At 37.8% G+C, this 26,773-nt stretch overlaps 1 protein-coding gene across 1 annotated transcript in view; it reads right to left on the bottom strand.

Annotated features, from left to right (window-relative positions):
- Positions 1-9,627: 9,627 nt before the first annotated feature.
- Positions 9,628-26,773, bottom strand: part of P2RY1 (purinergic receptor P2Y1) — a 57,053-nt gene continuing 39,907 nt past the window's right edge. The window contains exon 2 of the mRNA XM_057738353.1: positions 9,628-13,401. The gene's annotated coding sequence lies outside the window, so the exon portion shown is untranslated. The remainder of the gene's footprint in view (positions 13,402-26,773) is intronic.

The following is a 26,773-nucleotide window of genomic DNA, read 5'->3' as shown; positions in this document are numbered from 1 at the left end:
GTGGTTAGTAGCATTGCCAAAGAACTATTCAATTTACAAAATAATTTACCTATAGAAGTCTTTTAAGGGGCAACTCTCCAAAAACATTTCACTTTACTCTTAATTTTTGAACTCCACGTAAGATGGAGTACTTATTAATGTAGCTATTTCTGAAGACTGTGTTCTTTTTTTGCTGTTTTTAGAGCAGTGGTTATGAGCGATGGAGCCATCCCCAGTCTTGTGATGGTTCATATTTACTCTTGAGGTGACTGGCTAGAACTAAAACTGTACATTCTAGCTCTAAGCCTAAATGATATTTACAATCCTGAACTCACTATCACAAGCTCAAAGAACTAAGGGACTCTAAACATTAGAATAAGATTTAGTGTGACATTATTCTTCTGAAGAAAGCATTTCAGATAAATCTTCCTGGTATCTAGATGTCAGAGAGTATAGGATGCTTTGTGCAATAATCCCTCAGAGGAGAAACTTTGAAGGAGTCCTATTTTTCCTTATGGCATATGAAACCTCAGCATGTGAGTTGTTCTCACACACACAGCAGCTCTAAATTCTCCAGGGGAAGAACTCTTTAGTTTTAAACAGACTAAAGAGACCTGTTCTGGATCTGATTTTCTCCCAGGCAGGCAGACTTAGACAGAAAGTGGATTTACAGTTTACTCACGTACATCCTGAGTGCAATGTTGTTTAGAGGTCTCCAAGGACAACCCTCCTTGTTGTTCTGAATAAGAAATAAAATCATTAGGCTAACTAAGGTCTTCTAGCTATCTCAACCACACCCTATATCTTGAGTTGTACCTATGAGAAGTGCATCAAAGCAACTCCTTATTTGCATATGGATGGAGAGAAGGGACAGGTCCCTTTTATTCTTGCGGAGTAAATAGGGGCCGTGTAGCAACTTATCAGCAGCTTGGCATTCTTGGATTTAACAGTCATGGTTCTATCTAGTTTTGTGTGATATTATTAGACCCTGACCGGCAGTGTTTTTATACTTCTACTGAGGCATAAATTTGACTTGAACATGCTGCAAGGCCAGAAGGTTTAGATTAACTAGTGAGCAAATGGATGAGTCCAGTTGACTACTCAGCAGCCACGTTTCAAGGCGCATTTGTTGTCTTCCTTCTGGGATATATTTACAATAACTGGAGTAAAGTTATTTCATTATAAAACCTTTGTTTACTTATGAAATCTGGTCATTAAGTAAGAAAGGAGATGCTTGAATTTGAAATTGAGTTTAATGCATGTTCGCTGTAATGGAAGTGTGATGGATCACATTTTGAATTTTGTCCAAATTTTTTCATACCTATGAATTTAGAGAATTCCCAAGGTCCCCATCTTCAAAACTCTCTCTCATGGATACAGGGAGTTAACTGCACCTATAAAAAAGGTGTGAAACATGTCAAGGCACGTGGAAAGGAGGTTGAGGATGAGGAATATACTTTGATTTCTGTCTTCCAGGAAAAGTCTTCAAGGCAATGTCTCCTTTTCCCAGTGTTTGATCTTTTAAAATATTTATTTGGAGGACATAAACATTATTAAAATATCTTCTGTAAGATCATCTTAAATGTTACCTTACAGAGAGAAAATATCCAAAACAATTCGGTCAATAAAACTCAGTTAAATTTAGTAACATAAATTCATCCTGAAAATTCATTTCTAACAAAAATTTTAGTATAAAATGTTGGTATCATTTGATAAAGAATTACTTACCATTCCGTAATATAGAAAATGTGGTGATTTTTTTCTATGAAAGTAACTTCTGATTTGATGTAAAATCCTTCAGTGTTTCCTCATTGCCTTCAGGATAAAGTCCACACTCCTTCACGTGGCCTATAAGCCCCTTTATTGTTCCACTGGAGCCTCGCCTCCAGCCACACACCCCAGCTCACATTTCTCCAAGCACCAGTCATACTGAACTATTTGCAGTTCCCAGACCTTCTGGGCCTTTGTTTATGATACCTTCTCTGTCGGAAACTCTGTACTCAGTTTTTGACCTTTACAACTTGCCTCAGGAGGCCCAAGAACGTCCTCAGTCTGCACTCAGTGTCCATCACCATGCTTTCCCAAACACGCCATGTTTCTGTGCGTCACAGCAGTTTTGATGTGGCATCATAATTGTCTACTTGTCAACTTCATTCATTCATTCAAGCATTCCACAAATATTTAATGAGTATTAACCACGTGACAACACTATTCTAGGCACTGAGGACAAACAATGAAAAAAATAACTACCAGCTATCATGGAGCTTTGCTTCTGGTGGGGACACAATGAAAAGTGTGCTATGAAAAAAAAAAAAAACTCAACAGTGTAAGGTAAACAAGGAATAAATTAGTTCTGGTGGGGAAAGTGGTTGCTTTTAGAAAGAAAGTGGTTTATTTTTTGAAAGATGGTCCTGAGAAACCCTTTAAAGGTCTTTTTTTTTTTTTTTGGTTGGTTTTCTATTTTTTACATAGATTTGAAGTAAGCAACAGAGCAGGCGATACTGGTGTTTAAATGAAAGTGTGTTCTAGGCAGAGAAATCTATATATGCAAAGGTCGTGAAACTCAAATATTCCTGGCATAAACTGCGAGAATAGCAAGGAGGGCAGAGTGGCCGTTGTACATACACTGTGTGGGGGAGAAAGAAGTGGGCATGGTATTAGAGAAGTGTCATGGGATGTTGAAGTAGGACAATAGTTCTCAACAAGGCTGTACATTAGAAACAACTGGTGAGTTTTAAAAAATATAGGACCTCCCAGTCTCATCCCACGAGAGTCTAACTTTAATACCAGACATGGTATTTGTTGTTGTTGTTTTGTTTTCTACCCTGTTTTTTTCAAAGTTTAATAAACTTCTAATTTTAAAATAGTTTAAGGTTCATAGAAAAGTAGCAAACATAGTACAGAGAATTCCTGCATCTCCTTACCCAGTTTCCTCTACTATTATTGACAATTTGCATTACATTTGGTACAACCAAGAAACCAAGGTTAACTAAATAAACTCCACACTTTATTAGGATTTCACTACTTTTTCAACAGATGTCTTTTTCTATTGCAGGATCACATCCAGGATTCCACATTACATTTAGTTATCATGATTCCAATAGTCACCTTTAGTCTGTAACAAATTCCTAGGCATTTTTGTTTTGTTTTGTTTTTCATGTCCTTGCCAGTTTTTTTTTTTTTTTCTTTTTAAACAGTTTTATTTATTTATTTATTTATTTATTTATTTATTTATTTGTTTATTGGCTGCTTTGGGTCTTGCGACGAGCAGGGGCTACTCTTCTTTGTGGTGCATGGGCTTCTTATTGTGGTGGATTCTCTTGTTGCGGAGCACAAGCTCTAGGCATGTGGGCTTCAATAGTTGTGGCACGTGGGCTCAGTAGTTGTGGCTCTCAGGCTCTAGAGTGCAGGCTCAGTAGTTGTGGCACACGGGCTTAGTTGCTCCGTGGCATGTGAGGTTCTCCGGGAGAGGGATCAAACCTGTGTTCCTTGCATTGGCAAGTGGATTCTTAACCACTGCGCCACCAGGGAAGTCCCCTAGTACAACTTCAGAGGCCCTATCTGACATGGCCTCTGTTTACCTCCCCAATGATACCTCTTCCCAATTGCTCTCACATTCTGTGCTCCAGATACTCTGAGCTTCTTTCCATTTCCCCAACACTCCATATTTTCTCTTGTCTTTAAGCCTTTTATACATGTTGTTACTCTGACACAATTGTGGGAAGAGCTGGGAAGATAAAGATCCAAAAAATGTAGTTGAAGAAGCAGAAAAAAAGTCACGAACGAACGTGTCAGAACTTGCAGGGAGCCAGCGTGTGCTGCTGTTGGGATGAGACCAGGAGGTATATGGAAGGTTGCTGGCTCTTCATGGCTGCCACCTCTCTGAGTTGTCAGCAAAGTGTCCGGTGGAGGCCTGAGGTCACTTTTGATGGGCCAGGCCAGCATCAGGAAGGAGGGAAGAGCAATAACAAACTGGCACCCAGCAGCATCCCTGGATTTGATGATAACCTTCAGAATATAATGACTGCTGCTTCTCTTCTGCCTCCCAGAACTCACACAGTTTGCCTTTAGGCCAACTCCAATCCAAGGTCATGCTCCTACAGGATGTCATGGCGTTCAAGGAAACCTATCTGCTTGAGGACACAGAGAACTCCAGGAGGCTCTTACCTAACTTCACCCACAAGCAGCTGGCAGCTGGGGCCCAGGTAAGATGCTGTGGGAAGACATTCTGCAACCTTTTTGAAACATTGAAAATGTTGAAGTATCTCCTTGCCAGTTTTGAGGAGTTCTGTTCAGGTGCTTGGTAGAGTGCCTTTGATGTTTTTCTCGTGTTTAGCCTGAAGTTATGGGTTTGGAGGAAGGGTACTCCAGAACTGAAGTATCCTTCTCATCACATTATATCAAGTATGTGCTATCAGCATGGCTTAATGACTTATCATGGATGATGTACCCTTGATCACTGTGCCAAGACAGATTTTCCCAGGTTCTACCCTGTAAAGTCTCCTCTCCCCCCTCCCCCCTCCCCCCGCCCCCTTTTCCTTTACTCTATTTTTTGGGCAGTAATTCACTAAGCACAACCTACATTCAAGCACAGTTAGGGGGTGAATTTAAGGTTCACTTTTTGGAGTGGGGAGGCACTGATGTTTTTAAACAGATCCTGTGGTAATTCTAACGTGCACCTGATGTTGGGCATTTTAGTCCACTTTGGATTATGACCCATGTTCTGAATGAAATGGGAAGGCATTGAAGACGTTTGAAAAACTAAGTGATGTTATCTGACTTGTGATTTCAAAGACTTTCTCAAGCTTTTTAGTGGCCTATGGGGGGACTGAAAGGGATCATGATTTTTTTACATCTTCAGAGCCTAGTACTATTAATAGATACTCAATAAATGTTTTATGAATGATTGTGAAACAGATTTTTTTTAAAAGATTTATTTATTATTTTACTTACTTTTGGCTGCGTTAGGTCTTCATTGCTGCATGTGGGCTTTCCCTAGTTGTGCAGAGCACGGGCTACTCTTTGTTGTGGTGCGTGGGCTTCTCAGTGCAGTGGCTTCTCTTGTTGCCGAGCATGGGCTCTAGGCACGCAGGCTCAGTAGTTGTGGCTCGTGGGCTCTAGAGTGCAGGCTCAGTAGTTGTGGCACATGGGCTTAGTTGCTCTGTCGCATGTGGGATCTTCCTGGACCAGGGATTGAACCTGTGTCCCCTGCATTGGCCGGCGGATTCTTAACCACTGTGCCACCAGGGAAGTCCAACAGATGGTTTTTGTATTGCTCTTTGGCAGACAGCATGGCACAAAGAGTAGTAAGATAAGAAGTCTGAGAAGCTTCTAGAACGTAACATGACCTAGAATAGACATATGATCCTTTACAACCAGGAGCTTCTAGAACATAAACATGATCATTTACAACCAATTGAGCAACTGAAAACTTCCATTCCTTATCTGTAAAATGGAAATAACAATCTTTCACGGGGTTATTAGTAGACTAATAAACATAATCAAATATAAGGGATCCGTTTATACTGCTAATAACCTGCCATGATTCCCCAAGCCTTACACACACCCAGTGAGAGAGCAGTGATAAAGAGGGTGAGATCTGGGGTCCTACAGCCTTGGTTCTTATCCCAGCATTGGTAGTTACTACTTTGGCCAAATTATATCACCACTATGTCTCAGTTTCTTCACCTTGGAAATGGAGATAGTAGTTCCTATCTCATAAGACTGTTGTGAAAATCAAAAGATATATTTTAAAGCGCTTAGAATGATTCCTGGCAAATAGTAAGCTCTCAGTATGCAAGCTACTATTATTGCTATATCACCTCTAGGGTTTGTATTGCATGTTCTCAGAATATTTTCTCACTTAATACTAGTGTGCTGCATACTCTCTGTTTGCCCCTCCAGATGCATTCTCCATCCTGCTCTGGGCCTAGGCAGCTGACCTCTATGGGCTGTGTTAAGATGGTGTGCAGTTGGAAGGCAATCACAGGCCATCACAGGGTGAAAGGAGAATGATGGTAAGATATCAGTCCCCCTCAGCACAGTCCCCCCTGGTGTCAGGTTGACACTGGTGAGTTTTCCTGTGGAAACCCTCAGCTCCTGGCCAGAGGCCCTCTCTACAACTCTCTTTCCACTTCCAGTAATCACTTTCTTTCCTGCCCTTGAAGGCCGCAGGGTGGTAAATGGTCTCCCTTATTCCCAGCCTGAGCACTGTCCCTTTTTCCATATATGTACTCACACTCTAGTAAATAGTCCCTTTATTGGAGTCTTCAGTTACCTAGTTTGGGTGTACATAGATTTCCTGTTGAAATCTTGACTAATACATCTGGAAATAGGCATCATTCCCATTTTGCAGGTGATAATACTGAAGCTATAAAAGACTATACTCAGGATAGTGAAAACAGCAGAAATTTCAAGCTAGATAGCCATGAGTTCAAATACCGTGTAAATCTGAGCAAATTACTTGAACTTTTTTTGCTGTATGAAGAAAAGTTCAAGTAATTCATGTAAAAAAGTTCAAGTGAACTTATTTTTAGCTGTGTGAGTTTGGACAAGTTATCATCTAAACTCTCTAAGGCTTAGTGTTCCCTCCTAGTACATAGGATTTCTATATTATAAGTAATATTGCATTTAAAATAATCATCATAGTATCAGCCACAGAGTGGTTAATAAAAAAATGTTTGTTTTGTGTCCCAAGAAGTCGCTACAAGTCATAGTCTTGGGCAAAATTTTGGATATAGTTTGGCAATTTCTAACTCAATGTCAGTGGTCTCTTTGTAGGCTAATTTTTCTCATTTTTATTATTTTTAAGTTTATCTTCACATGTACTGTTATCAAGCAAAATTCTTGTAGGCTTTCCTTTGTTGTTGTTTTAGTCTTTGTTTTGTTTTTGCAAATTTAGCTATAGAATTATGCTTCCAAGGGATACTTCTACTTTGTATTTCACAGTGGCAATATTAGGTGAAGCTTATGAAAACAAAACCTTCCTGTTAGCCTTCTAATTTGAAAAGTGTCTTGGCAAGTTTGCCTAGTGTAGAAAATTTTCATCAAAATGGCATTTACTAATGATTATAGCAATCATAGATACCAAATCTTTTTATATAGCGTTTTCCTATTGGTGTATTTGATAATTGCTTATCTTACACAGCGGGACAGATTTAATTCAAAACTGTATCTGAAAGCTTCTCAGGAGATGGAGAACAACTTTTCTGAACAGCATTTGGCTTGAAATAACTGTTTCCATATTGGGGACTTTCAGTTATTATCAGAAATCATTTATAATCTGATTGGCAATACAAGTGGCATTGGATGGCTTTACTGAATCTGATATTTTGTCCAACAAGTATATTGATTGGAATATGTCAGCTTTAGGCATATTACGGAGTTGTTACATTTAACATAACTGTCACTTGGAAATTTCATTATAGAGTAGTGCACTGGGCCTGATCCTACCAGGAAAAAAACAAATTGCTTATTAAAAAAATTTTAGGCTCCCAGACTGCCAATTCAAAAAAAGAAATTGTCTTTTTATGTTAGAGGATCCATTCCTGTGAATTTTAGAATTGAAAAAGTGGTCAGAAAGCAAGCTAGTTGGCTATCCATGTGCACCAAATATTCTTCATAATTTATTTAAGTGTCCCAACAATCTTGCAAGGCAGGAATTACCTCCAGTTCACTGAGGTTCAGACAGGTAAGTATCTGACTGTGAGTAACCCATCTTGGAAGTGATGGCTTTGGATCTCAAGTGTAGTCTTCTCTGATTCCCAAGTCCACGTTCAATCCACCTCATCTAATCACCAGCTCTATGTTGTCAGTGCAGAAATTTATTAGAGAGTGGTTTTTAAAAAATTACTAAAAATCTCATCTTACCTGATATTTAGACAATTTTCTCAACTACTAAAACTGATCTCAAAGTTTTCGCTCCCCATCCTATTGCTGTGTTCTCACTTTAAGGCCTCATCATCTCTCAACTGGATTGCTGTAATACCATTTTAATTTGTCCTCCTGAGTCTAGTTTTTCCACTCCAATATATTATCCATATTAATATTTTAAGCACAAAGACCTAATTATTAATCCCTATTGATACCCTTCCATGGCTCCTTATAACCAACGAGGTAAAGTCAGAATTTCTCAGCACAGGACTTCCTAGGTGGCACAGTGGTTAAGAATCTGCCTGCCAATGCAGGGGATACAGGTTCTATACCTGGTCCAGGAAGATCCCACATACCTCAGAGCAACTAAGCCTGTGCGCCACAACTATTGAGCCTGTGCTCTAGAGCCCGTGAGCCACAACTATTGAGCCCATGTGCCACAACTGCTGAAGCCCAGGTGCCTAGAGCCCATGCTCTGCAACAAGAGAAGCCACCACAATGAGGAACCCATGCACCACAATGAAGAGTAACCCCTGCTCGCCACAACTAGAGAAAGCCTGTGCACAGCAATGAAGACCTAATGCAGCCAATAAATAAATAAATAAATAAAATTATTAAAAAAAAAAGAATTCCTCAGTACAATGTAGGAATGACTACAATATGTAGTCAAGACATTCTTGACTACATATTTAGCAATCAAGGTAATTTCTCATACCCTTAGTTCCAGGAATATGGAGTTTCCCTAAATCCACCACACTTTTCCATGCCCCCCAGCTTGGACATGTTTCCCTGAACACTTACCCCCATCTTACCTGGAGAATGTTTATTCATCTTTTAAGAGCTTGGTCAAAAGTTACCCTTTCAATGAAGTCTTCCCTGTCCTTTCTGAATGATTTTATGCCCAAATTATTATTTCTATTTGTAAGAACAACACTGTACTGAAGGTTTTTTTGTTTTATTTTATTTTGTTTTTGTCTCCTCCTAGCAAATTTTGCATTTTGTCTCCTCCTAGCAAATTTTGAGCTCTTTGCAAGCAGAGACTGTGTCTAGATGTTCAATAATTATTTCTGAGTTAATAAAACTGTTGAAGCCTTGAGAGTTAGTTCCCTATTTTCAAGCAAATATCTTTAAAAATAGCAACTTCAGGCATCTAATTCATTACATTGATGCCTCAGAGACATTTCCAACAGAACTTACTCTTGAAATCTTCTAAACGAGCCCAGGGCATGCCTAGAAAGTAATATCTGCTTACATTAGTAAAAGTTGGGAAGAGGGCTCAAGAAGAGAGAGAAGGAAAATGTACAAACAGAGAGCAAAAAGGAGAAAGCAGCACCCAGAGAATAAGCTCAGCTGTCACAAGGTTGAAAAGAGGTAGAAGCTGGATAAAAAGTACATATGTGGCTTCAGAGCAGCTCAGAGATGGGTTGTGGCTTCCTGAGCATGGAGTAATCGAGGGAGGGTTATGGATTAAGAAGGGGGACAGGGCAGTAGGCTGGGCTAAAGAAGCCAGAGCAAAAGTTACAGCCTGCTGGGGTTCCCAGCTGTGTTCTTCCATTTCTTCATCCCAGTATTGGGATTCTACACCAACCCTGCTAATTATAATTAAGGGCATGTCACTCCCATCTCTCCTGACACTCCTTTCAGATTATTTTTGAAAGAAAAATACAATGAATTTTGGGAGCAACAGACATCTGAAATTGACTGTATAAACCCAAACAAAAAACTCAGACAAATAATAATAATATCTTTTTTTATTCACCAGTTAGATCCCTTGTAACAAGATTTCCTTGTTTCTGTCGACACTCTGGCAGGTGATATGGACAAGCCAAGGAATGTAAATAGCAAAATGGAAAGGAAAGAAAAGCAAGCAATGGGCATGAGCACTAGAAGGGATAATCATATCCTTTACAGTTGAAAGCTGACTGTAGGCACAAGCAATCATTAACTAATTTCTTCATTCAACAGAAAATTGGATTGTCCCTTTTTCTGAGCACGCATGAAAATGGTGTGAGAACTAACACTTGATGTCGTATGACAATGTCATATCCACAGGTGCAATCAGAGCATCCTTGGCCACTGATGCCTCCTAACTAGTCTTCATATCTGCAGCCTCCAAGCCTGTATTGTTCAATACAATAGATGCTACCACATGGAGTGGGTTAAAGGTAAATGTAAATTAATTGAAATTATAAAAAATAAAACGTTCAGTTTTTCTGTCACACAAGCCACATTTCAACTGCTCAGCAGCCACATGTGGCTAATGTATTGAACAGTGCAGTTGTAGAACATTTCCATCACTGCAGGGATTTTTATGGGAAAGTTCTGCAAGCCTTCCAATTTACCCTAAACATCCCCACTAAGCTAAGCCTACTGATGCATAATTTTATCATATCACTTCCTGGCTCATAAACTTCTGATGGATTTCTTACTGCCACCAGGACAGCGCTTCTCAAAATTTAATGTGTATTCATATTATCTGGAGAGCTAGCTAAAATGCAGTCTCTGATTCAATAGGACTGCAGTGAGCCCACAATTCTGCATTTCAACTCAGTTCCTGGGGGACACTGACGGTCCTTCAACCATATTTTGTCATCTGTATTCCAAATTTCTTTATTCCTTCATCAGCCCTACCTGATGTTCATCAGCTTCCAGAAAGGCCCTTCTTTGCGCCAGTGGCTAAGTTTCTCAACAGTTCCTTTGGCTGACATTATTCGTTCATGCTCGCTTCCTAGGTTCCTCCTGTTTCTTCATCTTTAGGGAGGTTGTCCCCAGTGGCTCAAGCCTGCTCAACCACCTCTACAGAGATGGCTTTCAAACTTCAGTGTGCACAGGGATCATCACAAGGCAGCTTGAAAACTTGTGCTACCCGGGCCCTACCCCAGGAGAGTCTAGTCATTAGGTTTGAGATGGGGCCCAGAATCCACTTGATTAACAGACTACAGGTGATTCTAAGTGTTTCCCTAACCAAACTCTGAGAAATATTGTCTTAGTGTGCTTCTTATGTACCTAACTGATTTTGATACTTAAAAAACACAGACGACCTTATACTGATATTCAACTGCTTATAGTGTTTTTCATTTATTGCAAAATTAAGTATAAACAATCTATTTATGTCTTAAAATGTCTAGGGCTGTGGGTTTCAACCCTGAGCACATGTTGGAATCCCTTGAGGGCAATTTTAAAATCCTTCATTCAGAGTCCCATTCCCAGAGATTCTGATTTAATAGGTAAGGGAATAGGCTTTGTTTATTTTTGTTTGTTGTTTTTGTTTGTTTTCCAAAGCTCTGTAATTAGTTTCCTGGGGCTGCTGTAACTGAGTACTACAAATTTGGTGACTTAAGACAACAGAAATTTATTCTCTCAGTGTTCTGGAGGTTAGAAGTGTGAGATTGAGGTGTTGGCAGGGCCATGCTTCCTCTGAAGGCTCTAGGGAAGAATCTGTTGCACGCTTCTCTCCTAACTTCTGCTGGTTGCAGACAATCATTGGTATTCCTTTCATTTCAGTTCCTGCCTCTTTCATTGCGTAGCCTTCTTTCCTGTGTCTGTGTCTCCAAATCTCACTCTTCTTATGTGAACACTGGTCATGGGATTTGGGACCCACCTGTATCAAATCTGACCTCATTTTAACTTGATTCCATCCGCAAAAACTATTTCCAAATAAGGTCATATTGGACGGGTATCTGGGGTTAAGACTTCAACATTTCTTTTTTGTGGGAAACAATTCAACCTGCAAGCTCCCCAAGTGATTCTAATGCACAGCCTGGTTTTGTTTTTGTTTTTTTATTATTAGTTACCTATTTTATACATATTAGCGTATATACACAGCCTGGTTTTAAGAACAATAGCCTAGACTCAATGGTTCTGAAACTTAAGCATACGACAGAATAACCCTGGGGGCTTGGAAATATAAAGGAGCTAAATCCAAACCCTAGAGTTTGCATTTTTCTAACAAGTTTGAAAACCACTGGTGTAAGGGAAAGGGAAGTAAAATGGATATACAGTTGACCTTTAAGCAAAACAGGTTTGAATTGCACAGGTCCACTTCTATGTTACAGTAAGTACTACAGCACTTCACAACCCATGGTTGATTGAATCCACAGAATCACAGATTCAGAGGAACCACGTATACCAAGGGCCGAGTATAAGTTATACACAGAGTTTTGACTGTGCAGAGGGTTGGCACACCCAACCCTTTGGCTATTCAAGAGGCAACTGTATTTCTTTCCTACCCTTGGAGGAGCAGCATAGGTATCACCTGGTAGCTTAGGAGAAATGCAGAATTTTGAGCCCACCCCAGGCTCCTGAATCAAAGACTGCATTTTAGCAAGATTCCCAAGTAATTTAAACTTTCTTTAAATTTTTAGAAGTATTGTTATATACTATTCAAAATAAAATTGCTTTTAAATGGCTGGTTGAATTAGTTAGTAAGGGGATGGATGGATAAAGAAATAAATGAGGGAATAATAAAACAAATTCCCCAACTGCCTATCTACCAAGAGACAGAAAGTGGTCCTTCTAACTCCATCAATCATGAAGTTGTGTTAGCAACTGTGAAGACAGTGGCTTGTCATCTTAGTGGCTCCAAGGGAATCTGCCCATTGGTTCTTCAGCATCTGAATGTTCTCAACTTATTTGGCCTTTTCCAGGCTTTAACCAAGAAATTCTGTACTTTGTTCCTCTTGCCCCTTCCCAAATGACCTCATCTTAACATTTTGTGGCTTCACTATCAGCACTCTGTCATTTGTGCCAAAGTCTGAAACAGGAGGCTGGCTGGAATACAGAGAAACACAGCTCAGTATAGATTTAGTGATGAACTGGCTTTGGGCCAGAAGAGTAGCAGGTAAGTTTCAGAGTTTCAGCTGAAAAAGAAAGAAAAGCTTTCAGAAAGCTTAGAGCTAAGTCAAAACATGCCATATATTACTTTTTTTTTTTTTTTTGGCAGATATGCTGTAAAATAAGAGTAGACCAAATTCCCCAGGTAGTAGTAATTGACTTATAAATGTCATTATTGATAGATTTTGTTTCTGGAAACATTGTTCTAGAGCTAGAGTGCTCATGTGAGTCTCAGAAAGGAATTTAGAGTCAAGCTTTGAAAGTCTTTCTTTTTCTTTCTCCACTGCTAATTTCCATTTTCCTCTTGGAAAGTTGTACTTTTTTTTTTTCTTTCAAGCAAGCTACATACCCAAGCAGTCATGAACAGTTATCGTCTGGAAGACCAAAATTTTCTTGGAAAGAGTTGTTTTTAAAGGCCATTATCTTTCATTTCTTCATGGAGCCATTTCACACCCACATTGAATCATTTAATAGAAAGATTGATAGAGTTCACTTTAAGGAATGCTTTTTTAACTTGACAGTTTGGGGAAGAGCTGATATTTCATTTTAGTAAAATGGGTATTTTCTGGAGAGGCACAGTCTGATTTCAGGAAGCAATGCTGTGTGTGTGCTGCCTCCTGCAACAAGCTTGAGGATCAGTACTTGAGTAGTCTGTTCCCTCCTCTTCCTCTTCTGTAAAATAGGGTTGACAAAGGTATCCATTGGTCTTCCAGATATCTATTAGATTTAAAGAGAACATATCTTATAATCAAGAAAAAAAAATCTCTCATGTCTTTAGCCATATAATATAGGTACATTTCTGTAATTTAATTTAAATTTTATTTTCTTTTTGGTATGAACTTACAAAATCAGTTTCCATATTCTAAATGTGCGATTAAAGCAGTAGGGTTTTTTTGTCTGAAATCAGCCAGTTACACATATTAGCAGCTTTGGAATAAAGAACAAATTAATAACTCTAGATATCTCTTTATTTGTGCGCAATGAAAAATGTTCCTTACCCAAATTCAGGAAGAAAAATTCTCCTTCTTCTCTCTGTCATATTTTCTACTGGTAAATTACTGAATCACTGTGTGTGGCAGCCGGGTTCAGCTCTTGGGCATGCCCCTTGAGAATTGTCAGGGGCACCCAAGGTCCCTCTGCTATTTCTAGATGACAGGAATAGAAGAGCAGCCTGACGCCATACTCTAAAACAGCTGTGCACGTGTGTGTGTGTGTGTGTGTGTGTATGTGTGTGTGTGTGTAAGAGAGAGAAATTATTTCCTTCCCCCTTATTAAAGCTGGTAAAGACTCTGTATCTCTGCATGTTTATGCAAATCACGGATTGTACACTTTGAGCATAATGTAGGGATCTTAAGAAATCACGTGATGTGACTCTAAATTGTAGCGTTATAAAATGTAGATAGCCCTAGCCAGGAGTCAGGAGAGTTGCGTCCTGTCTCACTGAGGTACATAAACTATAAGTTACTTTCTAAGAGTGGTGTAAGAAAAAAGTTGATAACCAAGATTTTCTTTCTCTCATTTTAAAAATAAACCACAAGCTGCAGGTTAACTCTACTTTCTTTAGTTCTTATTGGGAATAGTGCAACATTCTGGTAATAATGTTTTATTGGTTTCCAGTTCTATTACCATCCTTCTCTTCCTCAAATTAGAAACAAGTCTCTTTAATCCATCCTTGAAAAAGGCTTTTGTAACCCCTTAATTATTATGCATTAGAGCTAGACATAATAACACAGTACAGGGCTGATGAACACTCAGTAAAACTGCAGATTATTTTACAGATCAAGAGTATAAGCTCTACGAGAGAAGGAACCAGCTTAAACACTGAAAGAGGCCTGCCTGGATTTGATTGAATACTTTACTAATAATGTGATCCTGAGCATGTTATGTAAACTCTGACTATTAGTTTCTTCCTGCCTAATAGACTCTACACTGTAGGGTCATTGTGAGAATGAAGTGTTATGAAACAAAGTTTTTAGTATGGTGCTTGATATGTAGTAAATGTTTGTGAATTTGAGCTAGAATTCAGTCTATAAGGCTTTGTTCAATTTATTTACTTACATTGAAATACTGTCTAGTTGAATGCGTCTTAAAATGCTTGCCAGCTGGGTCCTAAAATCTCCTGATTAAGCAGAAAATTATGTTTTATATTTTATTTGTTATGATGGATTTTATTAACACCTATTTGAATTTATAACATTGGGCTTTATTTTAGTTGTTGTTTATTACTGACTGATTCTTTTAAATGAGATGTTACAATCTTTAAACCTTTTCAGTTTCACTAATATGTTGTCAACCTTTCTCTATCTTCCAATTCTTAGTCAGAAGATATGACTGCTTTTTAAAAAAACAAATTCCAGAAGAAGGTCTTATTTCCAACAATAAAGCCCTCTCTTCCACAAGCTAAATGAGTATCAGAACTTAGATATGGAAAAATTGTTTTTAAAGAGGAAGACAATAGAGCATTGTAAGAAAACTTTCACAGAAGATAAGGCAATTTTATGAATTATTTATGGAAAAAATCCACTTTTTATTCAGTTATATGAAGATTCCATGTTTAAATATCCTTCATCTAATGGCTTTGAATATCCAATTTCCTTACTGAAGTAAAAAAAAAAGTTCTTTGATGTTAGAGAAATTTTGCACATGTTAGAGCAATTGAAAGGCATGTTCTCACTACCTTCTGTTTTCCTCTGCTATCCCTATAATGTATATATGGTTAATCTATCTAGAATATCTCTTAAATCTCTTAAAATCTACAGAGACCATTGTAGATAGCAGCTGATTGTGTTGTAAAAATTCGTAGATTTTATATTTTTCTTTGGAAAGAATCACATTCTTTATTTTTATCTGAACCTCAGGTTGTACTCAGAAAACACTTTCTGTTACTTGGTACCTATGCTCTAACACAGAATGAAAGTTTATTACTGTCATGATAATGGTACTGTTAAGCTATTACACTCAAGAATAACACATGTGGATAATTAATAAGGTTTTTGACTATGGAACTTCAAAGCATTTGTTGAAATAAGAAAGAAACAATACTTCATATGTAAGAATTTATCCAGAAAACTCCTGATTCAAGTTATATTTATAATGATTTTCAGGATAGTGTGATAACTGTAGAGAAAAACGGGAAATGACTACAACAGGAATCTGACTAAATATTGACTAAACTATGACAACCACTCATGGTATAATTCCTCTAAGTAAAACGTAGAAACAGTAAAATGGGAGACTGATGGGAAAAAGACAAATTAATTTATCATTAAAAGCATAACTGCCAAAGAGACTAGATACTTGTTTTGCCTGAATAGTTTTTCTATTTTCTAATATAAGGATTTAATGCTATAAATATCCTTCTCAACACTGATTTAGCTGCATTCCGCAAACTTTGCAATGTTTTATACTCATTTTCATTCAGTTCTATGTATTTTTAAGTTTCCTTTGGGACTTCTTTTTCGACTCATGGATTGTTTAGAAGCATGTTGTTTAATTTCCAAGTGTTTGAAATTGTTTTGATTTTGTTTTTCCATTATTGATTTCTAGTTTGATTCCGTTATTATCAGAGAGCATCTTTTTAGGACTTCATTTCTTTTAAATTGGTTTAGGTTTGGTCTATGACCCAAGATATGTTCCATGTTAATGAATGTTCCATGGGCACCTGCAGAAAATGTGTATTGTGCTATTTTGAGGTGAAGTAGGCTATAAATACCAGTCAGATCCTATTGACTGGTGGTGTTTTTCAGTTCTTCCTAATCTTTGCTAATTTTCTGCTTAATTCTTCTATCAGTTGCCAAGAGTGGGCTGTTGAAGTCCCTAACTGTAATTGTGGATTAGACTATTTCTCCTTTCAGTTCTAACAGCTTATTTTCATGTATTTTGAAGCTCTTGTTGTTTACCGCTGTGTTTTCTTGGTAGGTTGAATCTTTTGTCTTTAAGTTCATTGATTACCTCTATTGTCATCTCTATTCCACTACTGAGCCTATCCAGTGAGATTTTTTTAAAATTTTTGTTATTGTACTCTTTTAGTTATATAATTTCCATTTTTGAAAATAAATTCTGTTTCTTTGCTGAACTCTTCGGTTTTTCATATGTTTCCAGGGAGTTTGTAATTTCTTGTTGAAGAAATTTTATTGCGGCTGCTTTAAAACCTTTTTTCAGATAGTTTCAATATCCAATTTCTTTGTTTTGGTCTCAGAAATAGCATTTCTCCTGGTCTGTCCTCCAGCCACCCAGTGCTGGTGGGCTTTCAACTCAGTCTCTGCAATGCACTGAGAAAAGAAGTACCCACCTGGGAAGCCTTCTGTCACTGGATGGGTGGCCAGGAGCTGTCTGAAATTGTGGGTTCTGGGTTACCTTCTGCTGTTGGGTAGAGAGCCTGTCTAGATCTTCTGCTGCTGCTAGACGGAGGGGCTAGGAGTCACGGACTCCTTTGTCTTCTGCCAGTGAGTAGAGGGTGAGGAGATGCATGCCTTGTTTTCTACTGCTGGTTGCAAGGCTGGGAGTTGCCACGTCTGGGAAGTTCTCTATATTAGATAGCAGATCCAGAGATGCTGGGCCTAAGCTGCCTTCTGCATCTGGCTGGAGGGCCTGGAGACATTGGGCCTGCAGGGGGCTACCAGTGTGAGTGAAAAGGCTTCTTGCTGCCAGTGAGTGTAGGGTATGGAGTGGGCACATGTATTTTAATACCACTGATTGAGTAATTTTTTTTCCTAGTTGATAAATCCTAGATTTATTTTCTCAGTGCTATTCTTGGCTTAACCTTCTATTTGTTAAGATGGAATTCTGTGCAACCAATTTCTGTTCAATGGGTACAAAGTTTCAGTTATGCTAGATGAGTAAGTTTTAGAGATCTGCTGTACCACATAGTGCCTACAGTTAACAACGCAGTATCATGCATTTCAAAATGTATTAAGAGGGTAAATCTCATGTCAAGTGTTCTTAACACACACGCGCATGCGCACACACACACACACACACACACACACACACACACACACACACACACACAGCCAAAGGAACACAAGAAAACTTTAGGAGGTGTTGCATATGTCCATTACCTTGATTGTGGTGATGGTGTCATGGGTCTTTGCATATGTTCAAACTCGTCAGAATTGTACTCATTAGATAGATGTAGTTCTTTGTATATAAATTACACCTTAATATGCTATTAAAAAAAAGACGATTTCTGTTGAGTCTAATACACTCCATTCTGTATTAATTCTACTAGTTAATTAGTGTCATTATGATGCTGTTTTACATAGTCTTAATCGCTCATTAACAATTTTGGCATAATAAAAAATTAGAAAAAGAGCATAACTATTGCTAGGTATTAAACTGACAGATTAATATTAAAGACGAGCATTTTCTTTGGATTTCTTATAAGAATAAGAGATTTGAGTGATTAGATTTGTTGTTATGCAAAAAGCAGAAAAATAATTGTTCCAATAAGATAGCTCTGCAAACTTTAGCTTGTTCACCCTTCAAATTAGTTTAATTATTAAGACCACTATTGGTTCCAGAAGCTTAACTTGACCAAAGGCCAAATAACTTATTCAGTAATATTAATTCAAGAAATATTGACAGATTGCCTGTCACTTGATAGGTTCTAATCTCCTTTAAGAAAAATAGTCCTATTTATGGAATGAATTTTACTATCTATTCTGTTTTCCTGAATCGCTCTCTCATTTGTTCCCTTGGCAGAGTAACTGGCCCGTTTAGCCTTGGTCAAGCCCATAGAGACTATGACATCTCAGTTTCTTTCCTGGTAGAAAATTGGAGTCTAGTGCCATAGCATTGGCACGAAAGTGGCAGCTATCCTGGAAGTGACCAGGAAGGCTCTCTGACAGCTGGAAGGGCTGTGGGTAATAAACACAGTCAAACCTTCCCTCTTGAGATACGTGAATTAGGGACGAAGGAGGGTGTATCACAGCAATTACCCAGCCACATCAGCATTTGTGTATTGTTATTTCATTATCATACCCCTTGACCTCTTGAACTTTACCCAAAGCAATTATTGTTTAATCTGAATTATTACTTATACAATTGATAAGATTTATTTTTCAGAGGCAGCACCTACACTTGTATTTAAGAGAAAGTTCTGAGCGTAGGTTTAAAATACCACACATTTCTTAACATTGGAAGACCTTGTTCAATTGAAATATAGTCACCTTTAATGCATTTAAAAACAGCTCAGATTTTTACATCTAAATGATACAGGATATTTTATATTTGCTATATAATAGATCGTTATACTTTATATTTCAAAAAGTGGAATTGAATGGAGGTTGGGGAATCACTTATCAGCCAAGACACAGATCTTGTAGCTTTTATGACTCAGACTATCTGAGACTGGAGGATTCTGGAACCCTAACATACTATTTCACTTTATTCTCTTTTGGCTCATCTGTTTGGGCAGGTCTTGGAGTACTGTGCAATCAGAGCTTCACAAGGGCAACACACTGAACTTCAGACTGTGGAGCCCCAGCACCCAGAGGTGGCCTTGAATGCCAGTGTCCTCTGCTTCTAAGCTGATTCTTTAGGTCCAGGGTTCCAAAGAAAAACTTGGCCCAATTAATTGCATCTATATTTCTTCTTTCTTTCTTTCTCACTGCCCTCAAACTCAACCAGTCCTGTTATATGGAATTTGATTCCAACCACAATAGGGAAACTGAGGCTTACTCCCTTCTAGGTCTACCTACAAAAAGCTAAAAAATCAAAGTAAGCCATTATTGAGCTTCGGTCTTAGTGCATAATGAACGAATGGGCTAGAAACTGATGAATTTTGTGGTGCGGTGTAGACTGTAGACATTGATCTTCTATTAGCATTCATCCACATAGATTACTTCTCTTTCTGTGCTCCCCTAAGATTCTTTAAGTATGTCGGTCACTTCCCTATTGGGAGGTACTGCTAGGAATTTGGAGGATTAAGTCATCTGTTCCTGAGCCTTTAATGGGCCAAAAGCTAGAAAACTCAGAGACTTACAGGAACCAGCCAGATAATTACTGTTGCTCTGGTAGTGACTCTGGTGAACCCCAACACATTGCATCAATGTAAAAAGAGTGGCTGTTCCTAGGGTTTCTAACAGGCTTTATAGCCTGAGGTGGTTTTCAAGATGTGGGATTCTCAGTACTGAAACTGGAAAAGTCCTGGGCAACTGGCATGATTTGGCCACCCTAGCTTCTAAACATAGCCAATTGTTACTATATTTGAACTTCCTTCTTTCCATCCCTCCTTTCTTTAGTATGTAAAATTTCCTGAAGTTGGGAATTAATTCAAATCTAAACATTAACCTGTAGATAAAATCAGAGACCAAGTTTGGCCAAGGAGCCTCCCAGTTTGTGACCTTTGCTTAAGAGATGAGTGTGGACTGAGGAAGGGAGAGTCAAATAGATGACCTTGGTTTGCTTTTAGCCTGGGTCTTAAACCAGAGTCAAAAATTAACTATTATAGCTCATTTATCCATAATATCTTATTAACACTAAGGATTCCATGTAAGCTTTAAGGCTGAAACCTAAATTAGTTATAAATTGTGTCATTTTAATCTTTTTTTTTTTTTTAATTTTTTGGTCCTTGTATTTGTATATACCCTCCTTGGGAATCCACTAGAGGTACCCGTGAGAAAACAGAATTCAGAGACTCTGTTTATGCCCAAACTCTCAACACAACTAATAATTCTAATTATCACAATACGCTGCATGTTCCTCTGCCCTTTCACTACTGACCTTGTCACTCTTTCCTTTTTACCATCTGGAATTTGCTTATTGCATCAAAAACAAATATCTTTACATCCTCAGCTTTTTCTTTTCCACAGATTACCCCCTGCCCCTGCCAGACATAAATAAGTTAATAAGTATAAAAATACTTGGAGCTGTGCCTAGAATGTAATATGTGTCAATAAGTATTTTAATCATGGTCATAATAATTATTAACCGAAACCTGACTCTGCCCAGAGGACACACTTTTTTGCAATTCTCTCAAGAGGAAGCTTTCCATTTTTCTATAATGCCTCAGCTCTCCCCATGGGAATAAAATGACTACATTCTCCCAGCTACCTGCTGCTGTCGGTAGACCATTATTTTTCTATCTTCCTGTGAAAACTCACTGTGTTTTCAGACCCTTACCATTGGCCCAAACCCTGTTTTACTCACCTTTGCAGCCAAATCACAATCTTACTATCACTGAAGACTGGAGATGCTTCTGCATTTTCCTCCACCCTGAATTCTGTCAGAATCCTAACAGACTCCATGTCCATGTGAACAAGCCATCCATTACAGCCTCCTGCTCTCTGCACCTCCAGCTTTGTTGTGTGCCTCTTCAATGTCACCAGTAGGAAACTCTGAAATCCTAAATGTCAATATGCCACTCTCAGACTACAACCTCCTTTTAAAATCTTCTCCTTTACAAAAGGCACTTGAGCCTTTTCCTTTGCAGTACCAACCCCTCTCTCAGCATCATCCTTCCTAGAAGAAACTGAAGCTAGCATGTGGAAACAGCCTTACTTTCCCTCCATCACACCTTGAAACTTAGGTATCTGTCTCTCTACTACCTGACTCGGAGGAAGGGGGGCCATGACGTCATCTTGATCAAGCTTAACTTGCCACTTGTATTTTTAATCTAATCCACACTGTCTAGGACAGTTCCAAATCACTTATTTCCATCCTCTCATTCTGTATTATTTCTGGATCCTTGCTACTTGCCTGTGAATCCATTTAAGTCTCTTCCATCTCAAAAACAAAAACAAAAACAAACAAACAAAAAAGCACCAGAAATGCCTCTTTAGATCCTCCAACTATCACCCCACCTCTTCTCATTCCTTCACACCCTAGCTTTTCAAATGCTCTGGTCCAGCATCTTTACTTCCCATTCTCTTTTAAGCATTTCACACTTGGGCATTTCCCACAATCACTCCCATTAACAACCCCTACTTAGCTCACTTAACATACTTGATGCCAGGAGAATCATTTTATTTTCTAATGTTCTTGCTCCTAAGGAGTATTGGACTGATCTTCACTCAGACTTTTTCCTCTGTTTTACGTAGAGAATTTCATGTGTATACATGTATTTTTGTCATTTTTCTAGCCATTTCTCAGCCTCCTTCATTGTATCCTCCATGATGTTTCCCAGTTTTACACTTACTTCTCATACTAACCTGTATCCTTGTCCTCACTCATGACCACGATACATACTACCACCGGTGTATGATAACTCTCAAATCTATCCCTGTGTCTCTGACCTCTTCTGAATTCTTGATTCCTAATATGCGATTCCTATAGAAAATCTGTACCTAAATGTCCTAGAATCCTGAAAAGACAACATATACAAAATTGACCTGGTCTTTCCCAGACTCTCATCATAATCCTTGTATGAGGGTGAGTCAAAAATTATCCGCACTCTGTCTATAGACTTTACAGAAGTTTTAATATAACCAGAGTGCGGATAATTTTTGATGCACCTTTATAATTTGTCACCAGTATTGATTTATTTTTTCTATCCATTGACCTAAGAATCCTCTTAGAACCTTCCTTTTCCCATTTCCCCACACTAATGATTCTATTTCCTTCACAAAGGAAAAAAAAAATAACCAATAACAACATGTATTAAAGAAATTTGGCCCTTAGGAGTGTCTGAATTCTTATCCTGGCTAAAAAAGATCTGAGGCTATAGACTTGGCTTTGCCTCCCGAGGGCCTTCTGTCAGCTAGCGTTGGGCACTGGAGCCAAGAGTAAGATAGTGAACAAGGCGGCCCCCAGCAGAATGTGGGGCAGGCTGCCTCACTGAAGCATAGGTCATAAAGCAGAGGAGAGAACCCCTGGGGTCATAGCTACAGGCCCTTCACAGACAGCTGTGTCTTGACTGAGTGGATTGTGAATTGGGAATAGCTTCAAAGTGGTTCAGCTATTACTGTGGAAAAAATCCAAAACAACTGAAATGATAGCAACAACCAAAAATATAACTAAATGCCACTTTCTAGAGTGAAACAAGAGGACTACTCAGGTCTGGAGTGATTAGTAGACTATCAGAGAGATTTTTGAATAACAAAGGGAAACATTCTTAAAAGCATCCAAACAGAAAATGCAAGTTACCTGCAAAAGAAAGAAACTATCCTGGCCTCAGTTTTCTCTTTTTAAAGATGAAGTGCGACAGGAATAGAGCAGTGTCCACATCATCATGAAGGAAGTGGCTGTACCTAGCACAGTTCTTGTTTATGTAGGGTACCAGGAGAGGTTTTCAAATATGCAAAGATTCCAAAAACATTTCACTCACTTGTACTACTGCAAAGAAAATTACTTAAAGATATGTGTAGCCAACTGAAAGATGAATGAAAGATTTAATGAGAAAGCTGTGCTATAAAATATGGATGGTAAGCATCGGTGTCAGTTAAATATAGAAGTAGGTCAACAAATCTGTAGTAGATCACACAGAAAATGATAATTTATATAGGTTACATTCTCTTTCTACAGTGCAAAAAAACCAAGCCAAAAAAAAAAAAAAACAAAACCTTGCATAAATAGCTTCCCCTGCAATGTGTCAAATGCCTTATAAAAAATTACATCTTGTCATCCAATAATCCTTTCCCTGAGCTAGCCTAAAAACAATCTGAGATACAGGCAATATATACATAAGGATGTTCCTCACATCGTTATTTATTATAGTGAAAATCTGAACCTAAATATTCAGCAGTTATAGAATGGGTACCCAATTACACATGCATTTGAAGTAAGTGGAGAAAAAATTGTAAGGCAGAGTATGGTGCGAGAAAAGCAGGCATCTGATCACAAAGGATATTGACAATGTGATATTTCCAGGCTTGTAAACTGCTGAGCTAGCCTACCAGCTTCCCTGGGCAAGGTCATCCCTCTTTCACATTTAAAATCTCCACTCTGGAAAGGAGTGTGCAGCAATCATTCCTGTTTCTCCTAATAGTTAATTTAAACCCTGCTTGTAAAATTCTCCCCAACAATGAATTTAAATTGTTTCAAGTGTTCACTATTTTCTACCCAATTCTGTATATCCAATCCATCTAGAAGGAAATCCAAAGAGTTTTTTACTGAGTTCTTCCATCACAGAGTCTTCACAGAAGGGAGAGTTCCAGAAACAAGGGGTTGAATAGTATTGGCACACAAGTACTTATGTCCAACAAGTATTTATTGAAAATTATTTGACTATATCTGATGAAGAGAATGCAGTATCAGCAAGGCTTTGAGAAGTTCCAGAACTGGTGTGGAAAGTTAAATGATTGACTGTTCAGCAAATGTTCACACACTGCCAAATGCCCCCACCTCTTTAGGAGGAATATCTTCCCTGTACTGTTGATGATGGGTTTGGCTATGTGGCTTGTTTTGGCTGATGGGGTGTTGGTGAGATGAAACTAGCAGAGGAGTGAAATGTGTTTGTGAGATTGGATGTAGTCTTTCGACATTTGCCGTGAAAATAACATGCTTGGGTAGCCAGCCCAGGAGGAATGAGAGACCCATAGAGTAGATCTGGACCTATTCTACAGTTTGGCACCAAGCACAGCCAACCTAGTCCAGATCAACCAAATTCCACCAACTTGAAGATGTGTGAACAAGAAATCACATGCTTGTTGCTATAGGTCACTGAGTTTGGGGATGGTTTCTTTTTTTTTTTCTTTAAGAACTTTTATTGAGATACAATTGACATACAATGCACTGCATATATTTAAAGTGTACAATTTGATTTTTTTTTCTTATTAGTAATGTGTATATGGCAATCGCAATCGATGGTTTCTTATGCAGCATATTGTAGCAGTAGCAAACTGATATAGTTTTGTTTGTAAACTTGGAGACAAAGCAGTGAATTAAAAAATATATTGTGAAAAATATTGGCACTTGTGAAAGACAAATGTAAGAAATGGAAGAATGCAATGTTACTCAGGAAAAAAAATTCAAGTGTAATAATCAAGTATATTCAGATGCTAAGCTCATGAGAAATGGAAAACAGAGGAAATAAAAGAGATTATTCAGAATCTTAGTACCATCAGTAGTTGAGGGGTTAAAACGCTTGTAACAAAACTCTCTAAAAATTGAAAGGAAGTGGAGTAATATACATGATCTATGTTTTGACCAGATTGCTTTATTTGTTTGGGCCTCTGTTTTATCTTCTGTAAAAGGGGAGAACAGGAGTGGATAAGCTCTTTCAGCATTAAAGCTTAATAAGCCTTTGAGATCAGTTTAAATCTCTTTAGGAAAATAAGCTTAGAAAAGTATGTAGAAATGGATGCATCAGAGATTTTAAGGAAATCAAATTTTCATTATTTTGGTAACCCTGACTTCTTATAGTCATTCCTTATTCAAGTTACTAAAAAAAGACGCTTATTAATATTATTCAACATGAAATCAATTCAATAAATAGATAAGGTTCTAGTTTAATGTGAAAACTGATTTGAACAGATTGAGATTTTTGAGTTTTATATGTTTGATGAATTACACCCACTTGCTTTTAAATGACTTCTCTGCTACATGCCAATGTAATATTTTAAGATATCTTTTATATATTTCTAATTTCCCATATTAAAGAAATAATTTCTCTTTCAACATTTCCTAAGTTAAAACATACTCTTTAAGACATTTTCATTTTAAAAACTTATAAAAGCAGCTGAGAAACAGAAATCTCTATCAGTTTTTATCTAAATGATCACTTAGTTACAAATTTTTATTAATTTTGTACTATTATACAACTAAGGGTTTTGGGGATAATAGAGATTCTAACAGATTCTGGAAGGTTACCTAGTTTATAAGACTGAAACCAGGGCTTCCTAGGTGGCACAGTGGTTAAGAATCCACCTGCCAATGCAGAGAACACGGGTTTGATCCCTGCTCTAGGAAGATCCCACATGCCGCGGAGCAACTAAGCCCGTGTGCCCCCCCCCCAAAAAAAAAGACTGAAACCATCTACTCTGTTGAAGAGTGGTGTAAATATAAGCTTGAAAAATTTATGACACAACATAAATCATTTGTATTACAGCAAATATGACAAAAGTGCCTTGCATTTTAATAGTGATTTGCTTTCAAATGTCCTCCTGATGGATTGATAGGGCTTTCTTCTCATGCAGTTATCCGATGTGAAGAATATATATGAAATGTGCAAAGCCTCAGGAAGACAGGTCCAGGCACCACTAATTGGATTTTATAAAAGCACTGATGATTTACATCAAAGTTTATTACATTCTACCCAGGTTAAAACTTAATTAGCAATGATAAAAAATTTTAAGGATTTAAATATTGCCCAAACCTCAAACTAAAATTCTTGTTTGATGTTTAAGTGTATTTTTCATATGCTTCTAATTAACAGAAGGTATTAGGAAGAATGTTGAACTCTTCCAGTAATGCTTATCTATAACTTCAGTCATATTCATAGCCTTGCAATACTTCTGTTTTGCTGACCTATGCATAAGAAACATGACTTTTAATTTTTATTTTTATAAGCATAGTTTTCACTTCTCAAAACCTTTGATTAATCCAATTTACCTTTTATATTTAAAGAGGTTTCATCAGTTACAAACTGTTTGGTGGTCATCATATTTCTCAATTTATTCATTGTTCCAAGATAGAAAACCAGCAATAATTTATAATCATAAATTAGAAAAAAATCTTTGTTTCATGATTTAGAATCACTTGATATTTTAAAGAGTAAAATGATGACTTCAGTATGGACAATACAAGTAAGATCTATGCATTCAAATAATAGAAATTATAATTGTAAAATAAAGTTTAGAAGGAAAAAACCCATGGCTAGGCAAAGAACTACATCTCACCAAAAATCTTTCAACAGGTAAGTTTTATAATGGATTACAGCAGACAGTTGTTAGCAATTACACAGAAAAACTAAATAAAAAGCACACAAAATATGCTCTCTTCTCAAGTCTTACAGACGTGAAGTCGTAGCTCTAATGTAGGAGCATGGTTATGGACAGGAATTTAAAAAGATATACCATGTGCTAGCAATGTTCAGAACATTAGTTTTAAAGAAGACTAAATTTTTATCTGTTTTATTCTCAACCCTCCAGGGGATATTTGACTTCGTAGAGGAATATCCCACAGTAGGCATGGGGGAGGAAAAGCAACA

Source organism: Hippopotamus amphibius, chromosome 6, assembly GCF_030028045.1.
Source record: "Hippopotamus amphibius kiboko isolate mHipAmp2 chromosome 6, mHipAmp2.hap2, whole genome shotgun sequence".
NCBI lineage: Eukaryota > Metazoa > Chordata > Mammalia > Artiodactyla > Hippopotamidae > Hippopotamus > Hippopotamus amphibius.
The sequence above is the reverse complement of the archived record's forward strand: the minus strand, read 5'-3'. Positions and strand labels throughout refer to the sequence as shown.